This window comes from Phaenicophaeus curvirostris, chromosome Z (genome assembly GCF_032191515.1).
Source record: "Phaenicophaeus curvirostris isolate KB17595 chromosome Z, BPBGC_Pcur_1.0, whole genome shotgun sequence".
Classification (NCBI taxonomy): Eukaryota; Metazoa; Chordata; class Aves; order Cuculiformes; family Cuculidae; genus Phaenicophaeus; species Phaenicophaeus curvirostris.
The window spans coordinates 68,180,991-68,197,740 of NC_091431.1; the positions used below are offsets into that span (position 1 = coordinate 68,180,991).

At 41.9% G+C, this 16,750-nt stretch overlaps 1 protein-coding gene across 11 annotated transcripts in view; it reads right to left on the minus strand.

The window, feature by feature from the left end:
* CELF4 (CUGBP Elav-like family member 4) overlaps positions 1-16,750 on the minus strand; it is a 718,003-nt gene that overhangs the window by 237,078 nt on the left and 464,175 nt on the right. The window lies entirely within an intron of this gene.

Genomic DNA, 16,750 nt, shown 5'->3' on the forward strand with positions numbered 1-16,750 from the left:
GGATGTGTAAACAAGCTAGTTGCTTGAAGAAGAGTCTGTACAGACTTCTTCTTTGCCAATTACTACCAGATCATCTTATGTTCTCTATGGCTTGTTCAGTTTGAACCTCCTGAAACTGTCAAGAGCTGCATGCGTATCCCCAAGCCACAGAGAGAACAAGGTTTGACAAAAAACAGTTTGTAACTGCTGTAATCTGTAATCAGGAATCAATTAAAGAGATATCAACAGGAAAGGAAAGATAAGGGAAAACCAGAAGGAAATCAATACAAAACATGAGGGAATTGATCATTCAGAGGGTCTTTCTTAAGCCACTGGGTCCTCTCAGAGGTACTCTGCAGTGTGTTCCAAAGGCTTTGTCTCCTTTTCTTCAGAAAAAGAAGTATTTTGGCCATTTTACATGAGGATACCTTCTCTTTATCAGTGAGAAAAAAAGGAAAAAAAAAGTAAAATCCAAAGCTCTACCCTCCAGGTTCATTGAGTGGACACTGCCTTTTACACCTATAATGCATGTGAAATACATCTGAAAGGTTGCTTAGAGCTAAAGAAAATTGGTGCTAAACTTTATGAATTCTTACATGATTTCACAGCGAATATCTCCAGGAACATATTAAAGGATGTACTTATCCTCCTCAGGGATGCAAGCACCTAAGAGATCATTAGCATATACCTCATGAAAAATAATTTCCCACAAATCCTTACACAGTTTAAGAACCATCTGTGTTGTAGTAGGCTGGTTATTTGCTACTGGCTTCTTCTATCACATACCTGCTAAAAAATGTACTGGTGGTGGGGCACAGAACTTGTTTCAATGTCTTTCCAGAATCCCAAACTGGTCAAAGATAAAAGCGTAATGTGTAGAAGTCCAAAAGTTATGTCCTTCCCAGATTGCCAAGGAAGACAAAGGGACCCTAGGCAATCTGTGCCCCACACACGGACTTGTGAAAGTCTATAGAAGTACACAAGAAATAGTTGTGAGAATAGCTACCTCCAGTCAAGGGTCTAATTGCATTCCTGAAAGGAGGAAGAGGTTTTTATATAGCTGGGGTCATCATCTGTGAGATCAAGTTTTGCTAACTTCCAAGTTGTGCATCTTCTCAGCCTCAATGAATACTTGGCTTAAGTGAAATAATATTAAGTGGAGATAAGACCCTGCAGTCCACACCTAATCTTTTTTACTGGACCCTCTATCTTTTGTTTGGAAAAATATCTAATTCAGTATCTGAAGCAATCATTCCACTGCTGTCTGTCACTGAGTTCTAGAGTCCCACATTTAAGAGAAATAGGAAGGCAGAAATTTTGTTTTGCCAAATCTCACGTCTCTTTTCTAAAAATATAGGATACTGACAAGGAAAGTGACAAGGAAATCTGCTCTTTACTAGCCACAAACAAAGGCAGTAAAGTGTAGCTGGTTCCCATCTCCACAGTTCTAGTAGTTTTATGCAACATCAACATTGCTCCAACCCCTCCTGGTGATGAACAAGATGATATTTAGAGATCAGCTATTCCATGTTAAACTGAACCTACCTGAACTATCTTTGGAAACTAAGAGGGGAGAGAGGAACCAATCAAGGACCATGCTAGGTATGTTTCTTAGAATTTCAGCCTATAAAGTTGGCTAGAAATAAAATGTATCCAATTGAGATAATTTCTCTTATAATTTTTCAGCAATCATATCCAAGACAGAGAGTCTGGATTTACACTAATGTTCAGATTTTGGTTTATCCAAGGATGACACAAATCCTAGCAAAGGATAGTAGACTTATCTACATTAGCATTAAACATTTTGGGTTTTGTTTGATGTCTCTGTGGGTGAAATATTGTGGGCATTGGAAGAGACAACAGAATATTGTTTTTCTGAGCTGCACCATCTTGGTCCCCGTCTTTTGCCCAGATAGTGCTGGCTGCCTTGAAAAATGGTGATCTCCTCATTATACCCCCATAATTCACATGTTTAAATATGCAAAGCTAGACAGAGAGAGTGGGAGAACTATTTCCTGACCCCATGGACTGTCAGCTCAGAGATTCCTTTATCTTTAACTGGTGATTCCTTGATACTAACAGGAAGTTATTGCCACTGCTGGTAAATAAAGGCCTTTAAATTCCATTACAGCAAGATATGTAATGGGTTTTCTTTCCATCAAAATCTCTTTGTCTTCTTCAAAACACATGCAGAAATGAGCCTTTCTCCCAGTGGTGGGTGGTAACGGTCAGAGCTCCTTTGACCTCCTTGCATCTGACAGCCCTTTCCCTCTGCTCTTTGGGGAGGGAAAGGTTAAATGTCACCTCTGCCTTTCTTGTTTCCTTCCCTGTTGCTCTCTGAGAAGGAAAGGCCTGGAATTCATATCGGTGACATCAAGTACAGGGTCTGCTGTGCTACTGCACTTTTAAATTAACAAAGCATCCAAGATTCTCCCTCCTCTTCTCTCTCCTCCTCTCTCTCTGCCTCTTGACTTCTTTATTCCTCGTTCAAAGCTAAGCTGACCAAGCATTCCCTCTGCTTGGTTTCCATCTAGGACTGTGTCGCTGCTCTGCCCTCCCAACAGAAGGTTCTGCTTTCCTCATTCCTCACTAACAATGGGACTCAGCAAAACAGTTGGAAGAGAAAATGGAGGGGAAGCTGATCATAATAATCTATCTCAAAAATCCACATAGCACCACACAATACATTTATTACTTTCTTTTGCAAATCTGCTTTTCCAGTTATCCTAAAAATGTTTTCCAACCCACTTGCTCTGAGAGGAAGAAGGTTGAGTTCATCAACTTAAACATTTAATTCTTTTTCTTCCTTATTACTGTATTTACCACCACCCTTAGCTCCATCATCAGCACCTATCTACCTGCTTGGTGCCAAAATCTTGGCTGAGCCACTGTGGAGAAGGTAAAAGAGAACAATGCCCCCCCACCCAATGTCACCATGGCAGGTACGCTGCTGCCTTGTTTTACCACCTCCTTCTAATGAAAAATAAATAGAGAAGGAATTAAAGAGAGACATAGAAAATAGTTCTCATATAAAGAAGATGGGCATTTAGCTAGGCAGCTGGAGTAATCCACTTCCAACTACTGCTCTTTTGCTAGATTCAAGGACCTCATAGATATGAAATATAGCTACTTTGCCTCTCCTGAATTAATGCATTAAAGACCAGTATGTTGTACATTTAAAACTATGAAGCTCCTCACTTTGTAAAGAATACTCATCACTTCCTTTTCCTGGACTGCTCCTGCTCACCTTACTGCTGAGACATAACTGAAAACACTTCAGAAAAAAAAGAAGTGAAACATCAGGGTTTTGATGTTTTTTTGAAGATGAAGACTTACATGGAGAGTCTAAACAAAGCAACCTGAATTGCTCAAGTCATAGAATTTACTCAAGCTTGAGGACTGTATTTATTATTGTTATTACTATTGCATTTAATTAGTAATAACACATCATCATAAATTATGCAACAGAAAATAAGTTGTATTCCCTTAATACCATAATGTTTCAAAATCTAGTAGACAAGGTGCTTTATGGAAGAGCACTCGTCAAACTGACTGAGAACATGAATACTACATGTAATATAGCAAATGGTTGTGTTCTGGTTGGTTGTTTTTTTTTTCGCTTCTTGAAAATTGTGCACAATCCACTTAATTCTACCTTTCAAGAATGTAAGAATGTGTTTTAGGTCAAATGTCTCCTTTTCTCTGCTAAACCTACAGATCATTTTCTCCTTTAAATGGGGATAATTTTCTATTGTTTGAAAAAAGATAATTGAAGGACTTCTGATGAAAATGGAATTTTCCCACAATTCAAATAATAGTGCTGAGAGACATTTCTTGTGAGAGCAATAGTTTAGCTGTCTCGTGTCCCCATCCTTCACAGGACTGAGCTCCCCTGCCAGGCTACAAATCCCATGGTGCCCCCCATCCATAGCATTTGCCTCAGGCACTGCGACAGCTCAGGTCTGGCCGACTGGAAATTGAATTTCAATTTGAGAAAAGTCTAAATGTTCTTTTTCAATCATAGATGTCAGTCTAAAAAGTTTCAGCATTTCTGGAACTCCTTGTACCAAGATATATTTTGATATTCTGCCTTTTCATTCCAATTCAGGACAAAACCAAATGTTGACAAAACTGTAATTGCTTTAGTCAGCTTTCCTATTTAGGTTCGTTTTGTTAGAGCAAGGCAGAAGACTGTGAGGACATTTCTACTTCTGCTTAAATCATTTAGGGATTTTTAAAATAAGGTGGAATCAGTTGCCCTCTTAGAGCTATAATAGTGCTTGGCTTAACTAGTTTAAGTAAGGCCCCAGTTAAATGATACAGCAATCTAGGCATATGGCACCTGCTAAAGGATTACAAAAGCGTAGGACACATGAAAGAAAGCACTGGTCTCATGTACTGCTAGTTCAGATATCTTTGATATTTTTGATGCTCTAACTGTGTTTCAAAAAGTTTCAGAGTGAACATAAGGTTCAGCTAGAATCTGAGATTAATGGTCAGTTGTAGAAAATCTATGAAGATGAAAATTAAGGTTCATTCGTGATTTGAGAGCCATGGACAAAAGTAACTACATCGTATACCTGTGAGATGGCATCAGTAATGTTTAGTAACCTCCAAGATAAATATAGAAATCATTAGAAAATTAACTGCTAGCCCTGCCTGATCCAATTGGGATCTAAACACTGAAGTATCCAGTGCAGCTTTTGACATACCTGTAAAGAAATAAAGATGCCATTCTTTGTAAGTTGCAAATTGGTGCTCAAGGAGAGACTGCAGATCTCAGCTAGCACACCCTGTCTCTGATGAAGGCCAGAAGTAGATGTGTGGGAAAACTGTAAGACCAGGTTACTGATGCTTCCTGAGAATGACTTCGTTCCCTTGAACCTTAACTGACAAATTTGTTCACAAGATACATGATGACCAAAGTGCAACTATCAGCCTTCTTCCATCGATGGACTTGGCAACACTCATTTGGTGACTTACAATTAGTCAATGGGTTTTCACATTGCAGCAAGGGAAGAAAAGACATTTCAAAATTTGTTTGCAAGACAACAGAAATCACCAACAGATACTCAAGGGCAAGCATAGCACCTGAAACTACTTGTAGTTCACATTTTGCTCCTGAGGAGGTAGTGCCTGTTGGCAGTGTCCCTATAACTGTATTGAAACTGCAGAGCCGGCAGCAGCAACAGATTCTCCCTGACAGTAACCAGGCTGTTGGCAATTCAAAGACACACTGGACTACGGTAAATACAAGCACACCGCTTTCAGTGCCTTTAATGAAATAGCTCACTCTTTAATAATATTCCTCTTCAGATCCCTGTTTCTCAGAGCACTTTGTAATTGAACATTGTTTGGTCTCACAACAGCCCTGATGATAACTAACCCATTTCCATATGGAGGAATGAAAGCAGGAAGAGATCAAATGCCTGTCCTGAATGCACCTGAGACCCAGTAGCAGCAGGTGTACACCTCCAGGATAACATGGTCTTGAATGACAGACGTATCCTATTTTTCTAACTGCTTAAGAACAACCCCATGTATAATTTAAATAATTCTGCCATGCATTATCATAGCTGAGTTGATCCTGACATATGACAGCTGCTAACTAAACAAGTAACATGGGCAATAACACAAATAATGTCTTTTAAAACCAGTCTAGGATTTGAACAGTTGAAGTAAAGCCTCATTGCATGGATGATTATGTTGAGGCAAAGTGAAGCTGCCTGAACTGTCGAAAAGCTCAGCTGATCTGCGGTCTCAATCAAAGCTCTTCAATGATTCTTTTAAATACCTAAAGTCAATGAGGTTAACAAACATTTAGAGTTATACTTCTGACTTATATAGAGAAACTAGCTAAATTGCAACAAAAAACAAGGCAGTCAAAATTAATCTTCCCATTTTCTCCACTGCTTTTGGAAGAAGTGACCTTTGCAGAACTGCACAAAGTGACTGCCTAACAGTTCTCCTTTCACACCTCACTGAAGGTAATTCTCAATTTTGTATCCTCTGCTTTCTGCAGGCTGTCCCTGAAACCACCTAAACCCCTGCACATCGAAGAAGACACTGAAGACATTGGGAGAGTGCTATCTCCAGTCTTCACTTCAGTGTGAATAGTGACAGAGCAAGGCACTCTCCTGCCCTTAATCCAAGGATAAATATGCCCTGAACCCTAGTAAAGAGATCTCTTCTGGTCTAGGATGAGTGTTAAAATGGAGAGTCTGGCTATGTGTTAGTACCATGGAGATTTTAGGGCGATTTATCTATCTGTGGGGTCTTTGGACAATTCCCTATTCAAAATGCCAAGGACTGCTTAGCTTTATTACCTTGTAAAACATCTATTAGAGAAAACAATGGAGGCTGTAATGGAGAAGTGAGGAATGGCCATGACTCATGTACTGGCCATGAGTGCCAGTCTAAATGAAGTAATGTATTTGGGAGAACTTTTTCCTCTTTCCTGCAATAACCAGAACCCAAATGCTCCAGAGACTGGCTAAGCTAACTGTATCTACATGCAACAGTGACCGTCAACCTAAAGCTGCTCTCCTGGGGCCCCAGTTACAGGCATTCTGGGTGCTGAGCAGCCAAGCTATGCTTGCAGGAACGTTTCCCCACTCTACTGAGACCAAAACGGCTGCTGTAATGAAGGCAGGCACAATGTTAGAGAGCACTTTCACCAGGGCACATCTATCAGGATGGACAAACAGCCATGTAGTGTGGTCATCAGTGGAGAAGGTGACCTTCACAGCCCAGTCTGGATAACTATCGTGACAGAGGAAGATGTTAACCTTGACTTAAATTATTGCAGTCACGACAAAGGCCAAACTTCTTTCCAGTCCTTGTCGAAGTACAGGAATGCTTATGAGCAGTGTATTGCTTTCAGTAGATATATCAGTTTTCTGATTGCATATAAGAAAAAAAATTCTGGAACAAACAAATAAAAAAAGCCCCAGGGAAGCAATGGGAAAAGAAAGGGGTGAAGAGGTCCAAGTGCGATGGTAAAATGCATGTCTCTCTCCCTAGATACACAAACACCCAACCCTGTCTTCTGAACCAAAATCCTGATGTTGGAAGGCATGCAGACTCAGAGGAAAATAACTGTAATTTGTGTGAAGAAGGCATTTGCAGCAATTCATTATAATTCCTTGCTTGCTGTCACCCGTCTCTAAAGTCACTGGCAATGCAGTACTTGTGTGAAGTTATTAAGGCCAAACTCTCTTTAGATTCATGGCAAGTGCTGAATGACAAGGCGAGAGTCCAGGCAGTGATAAAGTGAAGTGACATGCCATAGCCCCTTCTTCTCCCCCACCACATCACCACTATGCCAAGGATGAAAACAACGTGGATTTTGCAAATGAGAGCCACCTCTCCTCTCTCTGCCCTGTGCCTGGATCTACCTGCCACACACATATTTCCTTGAAGCTTGCACTTAGGGGAGGGAGCAGGTGGGACTGAAGGAAGGAATAGGAAAATGTGCTTTTCATCACTTTCCTTCCATAATGACCACACAGATTTCTCTCAGAGGTTCCCAGATGGATGGCATGTGTGTGAGAGACAGAGATAGGCAGGTGAGGCAGAGGAGAGATCCACGTGGGAGTATTTCAGCTATCTGAGATAGAGACACTTCTTAAAAAATTATACATCTATCTATATAAATCGATTGCTAACTTATCTATATCTAGGTTTATCCCTCTATCTGTGTTTTGCTGTTAATTCTGGTAACCCTCAAGACTAGAAAGTGGATCTCTTACAGCTGTACAGAGTCCCAGCAAATAAAATGTGTAAGTAAAAGGCAATCACTTCAGAGATCAGAGCTCCTTTCAAACTGCATTTCTCTGTCCCCTCCTGTTTCTTCTTGCACCCTTAGCCTCTACATTTTTTTCCTTCCTCTCCCTGTCCCTTCTTTTCTAAGCTGGGCAGAAAAATCAGCTTAAAGGATAATACCGCTCAGCTTTCGGTAGGATAACACAGCCAGCCTATAGGGAAGAGAAAACCTCAAATCTAACCAGAGTGATGAAAACAAGCAGGTTATTAAAGGTCCTCCAAAAACGACAGCTAAACTCATGTTTGCAGATACTCACAGGCTGTTGCTCAGCAGTGAGGATCTCTGGTTCAAATCCAAGTGCTTGCCAACAGCAAGGTTGTAGTGGGAAAAAAATCCTCACCTTTTACTTAGTCCCTTATTCTGCAAACCCCGTATGCTATTTTAGTATTGTAGGGATGCTTATAGGCTTTCAGCATAATCTGCAAGAAGCCAAATAGGAACCACCTTCCTCAGAAGATTTCTACAAGTTAAATTAACCTGCAGTCGGTTTCTGCCCATGTTAGATTTAAAATTGCAGTGAAACCAATAGTGCCAAATCTTCAAAGAGGTGAACATGGCCATTGAGAGGCAAATGATAGGACTGGATATTTAGCCACAGCCTATTATGCTTTCTTGTGCTGGGCCATGGACATCCCTTAAGTTATCCTTCACACTATGGTACTAATGACCCACCTCGCTCCCCTTTAGGCTGGGGAGAACATATAGACCTTTTGAAGTATGTCTGAAAATTTAACACAGTCAAAATCACAGAAGTGCAGGCTTGCAGTCATCTGTAATCAGTGTCTGCAACCAGGGAAAGGTCTATCAGCAGCCACCTGTCACTATTCTGCCAAGAAGAAACACCAGTGCTGTTGGCTTTTCAAATCTTAGCATGGAGAGAGAAGTTTTGGCCCCCAAACAGCTGAGGCTTTCAGGTGAAGCCACCCTCTTGACTGAACCAGAGAACCCTATGGGCATAGATGCTACATGACGTAAAGGAGAGGGGCCTTGACCCCTCAGGTTAGCAGAGCGCCCTTACTCCACTGAAAGCAACAGGAGTTGGGTCCTGAAATCTATTGGGGAACCTAGGAGTGAGTTAACTCTGAGCAAAGATTTAAGGCTAGAGCATAACATAAATGCACCCACTTGTTTAAATTAAAATTGCCCAGAACCCTTTTATTTCCTTGCATCTGATTCTTCCCTGGCAGATGACAAGAAATTGCTTGTCGTTTGTGTTTTTTTTCTTGCAGTGAAAAGCCACAATCAATCACGCTTTCTTCTGACCCTGCAGTTACAGGGAAACAGAATGACTCTGGGCTGTATTTTCAGACTCCACAGGTTGCTCTGACTCTGTGTTTGGTGTCCCCTCCCCCATCTCTGCCTCCATGTTATAAAAGATCAGGACTCTCTTCTGTAAAATAGTTCTGGCATTTCTATTATCACACATGCCTGAGAACAGGGATGCGATTGCACTGAATAGTGTGAAAAAAGAAGGGAAAGGAGGGGAAAAAAGAAGAAAAATCAAAGCACAGCTGAGTTGATTATTTAAAGAGCTGGGTGAAATTTGCCATCCTTTTAAGGCATCCTGGGCTCTGGAATATCACAGTGTCACTTAATGTTTGCAGTTAAGTATTTACAGATCTGTTTCCATGGCAACCAATTCTTCAAAGTTACTTTTACAATTCTGTTTTCTAAAATGTGTTTCTTTGGTTGATTGCACAGGGATATTTGGAAAGCAGCCAGGTCTAAATCATGATTTTTTTCCCATTAAGGAGAGGTCCCTTCTAATCATGTTTAGTTAGTTCTTTGATGGCTTTATCTTGATTTGAAAATGTATTTTGTTTTTTGTTAGCAGGTGGGAGAGGGAAGGGGGGAGAACATGAACAAGCATCGCGGGGCTTAAGTAAAAAAAAGGTGTTGGAAATTAGGGAAGTGAAATAACCTTGTCTGAGTTGATTTTATTTATCCTTTCATTGTTTAGAAGAGTAGGCCTTTAACCATGACAAAATAAATAAATAAATGTCCCACTGACAGTTTGAATGCATTTTGAGGCCATGGGAGAAGATGACTCACTTATTAATTAGTCAGGGAGTTGGCAGCATGGGGAGGGATGATGAAGACTAGAAACAGTGCAGAGACTGAGGCAAGTGGATCCAGTATCTGCAAAGGTTGGATGCCTCTGGCTGTACCGAGGTACCTATGTGGTGCCAGCTAAGGCTGGCTGCACCATTAAAGAGGTGCTTCATGAAGAAGTAGCAATGAAACAGTCATGAGCTCTGCCACAGCTTTCTTTCTAACTGTGGAGAAATGAATTTGAAATGTGTCTATGTGACAAGTCAAAGAATGTGTGCAAGTGTCCCGAGCTTACTGAGCCATTCTCTTCCCATCACTGTAGCATCATTTCCTCATCCCTCCAGTTGGCTCCCAGTCCATCCCAAGCATACAAAAAGGAGCATAAATCTTAATCTAGAAAACAACATGTCAGGAGTCATACAACTATGTGGGATAGATAGGGAAGGCAAGTACATGTTCCCTGTCATAAGGTATTGTCTTTACCTGAAATCAGAGATAACATTAAGCCTGTCAGGATGTCTGAGAAAATGAGTATGCTTAGCAGTGGTTTAGGATATGTGTAAACTTTGGGCATGTGTTGGAAGGAAAATCAGCTCACATGCATTTGTAAACCTCACCACATGCAAGGAGTCCTGTGATGCTCAACAAGACACCTCCCAGGCAAAGAAGTCCATATTGATGAATAACTTCAAACAGGAGAAAATCATAGAATCATAGAATAACCAGGTTGGAAGAGACCCACCAGATCATCGAGTCCAACCATTCCTATCAAACACTAAACCATGCCCCTCAGCACCTCGTCCACCCGTGCCTTAAACACCTCCAGGGAAGGTGACTCAACCACCTCCCTAGGCAGCCTGTTCCAGTGCCCAATGACCCTATCTGTGACGAATTTTTTCCTAATGTCCAGCCTAAACCTCCACTGGTGGAGCTTGAGGCCATTCCCCCTTCTCCTGTCCCCTGTCACTTGGGAGAAGAGGCCAGCACCCTCCTCTCTACAACGTCCTTTCAGGTAGTTGTAGAGAGCAATGAGGTCTCCCCTCAGCCTCCTCTTCTCCAGGCTAAACAACCCCAGCTCTCTCAGCCGTTCCTCATAAGACCTGCTCTCCAGCCCCCTCACCAGCTTTGTTGCTCTTTTCTGGACTCGCTCCAGAGCCTCAACATCCTTCTTGTGGTGAGGGGCCCAGAACTGAACACAGGATTCGAGGAGCGGTCTCACCAGTGTCGAGTACAGAGGGAGAATAACCTCCCTGGACCTGCTGGCCACACCGTTTCTGATACAAGCCAAGATGCCATTGGCCTTCTTGGCCACCTGGGCACTCCTGGCTCATGTTCAGTCGCTGTCAACCAACACCCTCAGGTCCTTCTCCTCCAGGCAGCTTTCTAGATAGACTTCTCCTAGTCTGTAGCTGCACAGGGTTGTTGTGCCCCAAGTGCAGGACCCGGCATTTGGCCTTGTTAAACCTCATGGCATTGGACTCTGCCCAGCTGTCCAGCCTGTTCAGATCCCTTTGGAGCCTCCCGACCCTCCAGCAGATCGACACTTCCACCCAGCTTAGTGTCATCTGCAAACTTGCTAAGGGTGCACTCGATGCCTTCATCCAGGTCATTGATAAAGACATTGAACAGGGCTGGACCCAGCACTGAGCCCTGGGGAACCCCACTTGTCACTGGCCTCCAGCTGGATTTCACACCATTTCCCACCACTCTCTGGGCCCGGCCAGCCAACCAGTTTTCCACCCAGGAGAGTGTGCGCCTGTCCAGGCCAGAGGTGACAGTTTCTAAAGCAGAATGCTGTGAGAAACTCTGTCAAAGGCTTTAGTGAAGTCCAGGAAGATACATCCACAGCCTTTCCCTCATCCAGTAGCCGAGTCACTTTGTCATAGAAGGTGATCAGGTTAGTCTGGCAAGACCTGCCTTTTGTGAACCCGTGTTGACTGGGCCTGATCACCCAGTTCTCTTGCATGTGCTTCATGATAGCTCTCAAGATCACCTGTGCCATGACTTTCCCTGGCACTGAGGTCAGACTGACAGGCCTGGAGTTTCCTGGATCCTCCCTGCGACCCTTCTTGTAGATGGACACAACATCAGGCAGCCTCCAGTCTAGTGGGACTTCCCCAGTCTTCCAGGACTGTTGGAAGATGATGGAAAGGGGTTTGGCCAGCGCATCCACCAGCTCCTTCAATACCCTTGGGTGAATCCCATCCGGCCCCATAGACTTGTAGGTGTCTAGTCGGGCTAGCAAGGCTCTGACCTCCTCCTCTTGGATCATGGGAGCCTCATTTTGCTCCGCCTGGGTTTGTACACGGATGGAACGACTTTCTTTACAATTAAAGACTGAGGCAAAGAAGGCATTAAGTACCTCAGCCTTTTCCTCAGCCCCTGTCACTGTTGTTCCTTCTGTGTCCAACAGGGACTGTATGGTCTCCCTAGTCCTCCTTTTATTATTTATATATTTATAGAAGGATTTTTTGTTATCTTTCACAGACTTTGCCCATCTGATTTCTAGTTGAGCCTTAGCCCTTCTGATTTTTTCTCTACACAATCTCACTTCCCCCCTGTAGTCCACCCAAGACGCCTGTCCCCTCTTCCAGAGCCCATAAACATTTCTCTTCTTCTTGATATCACTCAAGATCTCTCTGTTCAACCAAGCTGGTTTTCTCCCCTGCTGACTTTTTTTCCAGAACACGGGGATGGCTTTCTCCTGAGCTGCTAGGATTTCCTTTTTGAAGAGCTCCCAGCCCTCATTGGCTCCCTTGCCCTTAAGTACTGTCTCCCATGAGACTTGGCCAACCAGCCTTCTGAAGAGTTCGAAGTCTGCCCTCTGGAAATTTAGTGCTACTGTCCTACTAACCACCCTCTTCACTTCACCTAGAACCACTTCACCTAGAAGTGATCTCATGATCACTTTGTCCTAGACGTCCACCTACTGCCACATCCCCTACAAGGCCTTGAAAAGAAAGAAAAGAAAAGAAAGGAAAGGAAAAGAGAAGGAAAGGAAAAGAGAAGGAAAGGAAAAGAAAGGAAAAGTATTGAGTTAATTGCCTGGACCCACTGGTTGGGGTAGCTGAAGGTGAGCTTTTAATAATCATCAGTAACCCACTCCTTTTTTCCACCACGCTATAGCAGGCAAGGGTGTACCTCTCAAGGGGAAGGATAGGGTCAGAAGGCAGGGTATGAAAGAGTAATCAGAGTATCACAGAGCATTAACCAGAAAAGACAGGTGGGAAGTCTGGAACTGATAAGTAGATTAAATATGGATGGATAATTACAATGAGATGGGGAGGGATAAGGGGAAGCATAGCCTGTTCCATATTTTCCTGTGCTTTGTTTGAGACAACATCAGATGGTCAAATCAAGGAATGAGAAGTCAGGACTCCCAGGCTCTCTTTCTAGCTCTGCCGTTAATTAAATATGTGACCATTCAGGCACTCTGTGCCTCCACTAACCTAAACTCCCAGGACTGTTGTCCAATTCAGTTAATTACTGTCTGCAAAGAGCTTGGAAACCTACACAGGAAAGACGCTAGACAGAGACCCCGGTTTAATGTTAAAGTTCAAAATATTATAATTGGAGAGCTGAGAAGGGGTGTGGATTTGAAACTGAAGCAACAGAATTACGGGAAAGCTTATAAAGTGAAGGAAATCTAAAGGAAAAGAAATAACTTGAAGAATAAAGAAAGGAAAATGAAGACCCCTAGGCAGGTGACGGGCAAGGTGAATTTTGGCTGACTGAGATAATAAGCCACTCTTTTGAAAGTTTTTCACTTTTTCCTCTTGCTGCAGAAATGCTCCATTAACTCTCAGGAAGATGATTTACCATTTGCCCTTTACAGACAAAGCTGAAATAGTAGGAACATCATAGCAAAACATATGACCCAGCTTTTGGCACACCCTGTGGCTCCAAACCTTTAATGCACAAAGCATAGTACTGGAATGTGAAGGGAGATGATAAAGAGACACTGCCTAGCTACGATGTTTATTAAATGGACAACATCTACTAAGAGGACTAAGAGAAGTTGCAGGGGCAGATTCCTTACTCACAAGGAATGGAGGGACTCCTGATGTATTTACCCTTCAGTTTATTGGGTGAAAACAAATCTTCATGATGCATGACCTTGAGGACAAAGAAGCAACATGGTCACCTCAAAGAAAACTCAGAAAGGAGGATAAAAGAAGAAGAAAAAAAAATTAAATATATTAACAGTGGGGTTTGTCAGTAACCTGCAATATTATTAATTTTAGCTGGCTGGTGGGTGTTCATAGCCTCATAGAATGGGATATAAATTCTAAAAAATATGGGTAACAATAGCAATTGTTTTTACCACATCCTCTTTCTCCCCCAGTCATCTGTTCTCTGGTCCAGCTGAGTGGCCCATGAGTAATGGGTCTGCTGTATGAAAAGAGAACGAACTAACCAGCCCTGTGTAACTGGCTTTTGAGACTCCAGGCCCAAAATCACAATTGTAGAATAAACAGAAAAGCTTACCCCTGCTCAAAGATAAGGATTTTCATCTGCTGGAATTTAGTCCTTTCCTCTGAAAGACAGCAGAAGCACTAGGTATGTCTGAATGGCTAAATAAAACAGGGTTAGGAATCATCCTCTAACACTGAGACCAACTGGCAGCTCGCATAGTTGGACTACGATCACAGTAAACAGTTCTGTTATTTTGTATGGGCTGTGCTCAGAGAAATGCAAGAGAAACCCCATATAACAGAATAGGTCTTTCAAAGCCTGAAAATGAGGGGATGTACTAATGCCATGAAGTGTGGTATCAGGATATATAAGCATCCATGAGCATTCAAAGCCTGCTGGAAACACAATGCAGGACAAAATAGGGTGGGAGGAGACAAACCTGATAGGAATTCATTTATGGTACTTTTGGGAATGGTCCTTGAGGTGAAGTATGCTCTCGTGTAGGGATCAGTGTGCAGTTTTGACACAGGCGAAAACTGCCAAGGGATGTGCTAAGGGTTCAGTAGTGTGGGAAACTGTAGGGTTGGGCTCAGTCCAGTATCCCAGAGTGTTTCGTTTACAGGTAGAGGTGTAGGCATTGTTGCCCATAAAGACAGCAAGCAGTTGGCCTTCAGTCCTACAGTTACTCTTTGCTTTACAGTCTATTGAGAAATACAGCCAAAAAGGATACTAATATGTAGGTCTTCTGAACTCATCTTTAACACTGTATGTTATTATTTTATTAGGATACCAGTAAATGTTTTTCTTCTTTTTTACACAGGAAATATGTCAGAGAGGAGTCAAGACAAACTAGTTTTTGACTCATAAGCTATACTCTATAGCACATTCATTAATGTTATGTAGACATTTTGGAAAGAAAATTCTCTAAGCCAGCTACTCTTTAAGACTTTCATGTACAGTGTAATAAGTCTTTGTCCAGTCCTTCTGGAACAAAACAAAACAACTTCACTAATAGTCTATTGAGCTCTCACACCTCTATTATAAATAATTTTAGTTGCAGACATTTAATTAATGTTATAAATATACTATTTATGATGTGCTTTGGGAAATGTCTAGTTCTCTCAGTATACATCATGTTTTGCTTTATTGTTTTACTTTACCTTGCTACAGTGCCTTGCAGGCTCCTGAGCAATCACAGCCTGTGCTGTGGGGGCTCTGCCTTCATATTCTGCTCTTTCACTGAGAAGATGGTATCTTACTATCTTCTTTGAGTCTTTAGGTGTCTAACTTAAATGCAAATGGAAGAATCTAGAGTGAGGAGCATATAGATGAGATTCACCTAAGGATTAAGTGTCTAAGAGTTAGATGTCTACCCTGAGCTTGTCACTTAGCCTCCCTGCGCAGTCAGGGGAGAGCAATAGCAATCTGGATACCTGCCTAGGATGGACTGAGTAATCCACAATCTTTGCCTGCCCATTTTCCTCTCCTGGCCCTAAAGTAAACCAGCTCAGACTTCTTCTCTGATTTCTAAATACTAAAAATACAGGAGTTGAATCCCACCCTTGTATAATGAATAGAGACACACAGGGGCCTCAAGATTTCACAGGATTTTTTTCATAGATGCCAATCTACTCTATTAACACTCTCTTTTGCGCTCAGGCTCTGATCCATCCCTGTAGCTCTTTCCATCTTAGAAATGTGTCATCAGGATTGGATTTCCAAAAAGATGCCAGAAGACTGAGAAACTTTGATGAGATGAAATTGCTCATCTGTACTTGGCCCCAGTAAAAAGCCTAGACTGAGTTTTCAGAATAATGCCATTCATGGAGTGGTAGAACTGCCTCCAACAGTGTGCTTTTTGTAAGACAAAAGTTCATTGGCTACTTTGAGTAAGTTCACAACAAGCTTTATGCAGTGATTTCCACCAGAGGATCTGAAATATTTTACACCACTCACTCTAGAAGAGCTCAAAATTCATATGACGTTTGACATTGCCGTGACTTGAGGTTTACTTTTTTTGATGGAATAAACTGAAGCACATTAAGTTATCAGGCAACAAGGAACACACAGTGAGCCAGTAACTCATCTGACAAAACACAAAGTTATATAGATGATCCTGTGGTTAGAGAATCCATTCAAAAATTAAAAAAAAAAAACAAAAAAAAAGTTTGGTTTTTTACAGAGATGTCCATTATAAAACAAAGTATTTTGTTCTGTCTAATCACATCAGTTTCTCCCAAGAAATGAATGAAAATGTCCATTTTTCTTTGACTAAATAAATATGCATGAGTAGTTTTATGGGCTTTATCTTCTGACCATACAGCAACTTACACACTAAATTCTCAGTTCCAGTGAGGATCAGCTGATGCTACTGTTGTTGCCATTAACTGAAACAGCAAATTTTTAATAAGGAATCCCTTTATGGGACTAAGAGTACAAACCTGTTTTCAGTGCAAATGTCCTCGATATCAGTGTAAG